We start from the raw sequence: 890 nt of genomic DNA, 5'->3' as shown, positions 1-890 counted from the left end.
CCTGAGCTTTGTGTCAAATGTGTTAGTGACATGTTTTTTAATTCAACTAACTAACAATACAGCATTATAACTTAATGTCTTAAGATTTACACAGCAGGAAGTATAAGAACCTGATATAAACACAGTGGTTGACATAGCTCTCTGTTCTCCTGGCCCCAGCTCCCTCCAATCATGCTGCTTCTTAAACCCCTCCCTCACCCTGTGGTTCATGTGCAAGGTGATGCCCCGAGATCTGCTCACCATGAAGTTAATTCTCAACCTGCAGCACACAGACCCTGTAGTGTAATATGTACCCGTCTGCTCAAAGGGCACCATGCCTCTGATGATGACAGCCCTCCTATGGAACATCCCTCCTGGGATCATGGCAGAGTAGGGCAAAGTCTTAGAACATACAGCAAAAACTAAAACAGACAGGTAACATTATAACAAGAGTAAAACTCTATAAAGTCCTCTGTGAGGCTAACTTGCTCATTAGTACACACCGATACAATTTTAAAATTGGAGTGACAACAAAAAAAAAGTAAAGTTTACCCTGAGGGTGACGCTAGATGAAAGGGTGGCCTACACTGTTAGCCAAATCAAAAGTGTTTCTGTACAGTGGTTAACTTAGGACACATACTTACTTTGTCATGCTAGACTTATTAAATTGTATTCAGCTATGCTTTGAGCTAAATGCTAATGTTACCAATCCTGTTGTAGTTTCAAATTAAATGTGGAATTGTTCTACTATCTCTTGGTATGTTAAACACCAGTATTTGTGTGTGTGTGTGTGTGTGTGTGTGTGTGTGTGTGTGTGTGTGTGTGTGTGTGTGCGTGCGTGTGTGTGTGTGTGTGTGTGTGTGTGTGTGTGTGTGTTTGAAAGTATTCGCCGGAAGTGTTAACAAAACTTG

The sequence above is a fragment of the Micropterus dolomieu genome, linkage group LG17 (genome assembly GCF_021292245.1).
Source record: "Micropterus dolomieu isolate WLL.071019.BEF.003 ecotype Adirondacks linkage group LG17, ASM2129224v1, whole genome shotgun sequence".
Taxonomy (NCBI): Eukaryota; Metazoa; Chordata; class Actinopteri; order Centrarchiformes; family Centrarchidae; genus Micropterus; species Micropterus dolomieu.
This window is presented reverse-complemented; position numbering follows the sequence as displayed.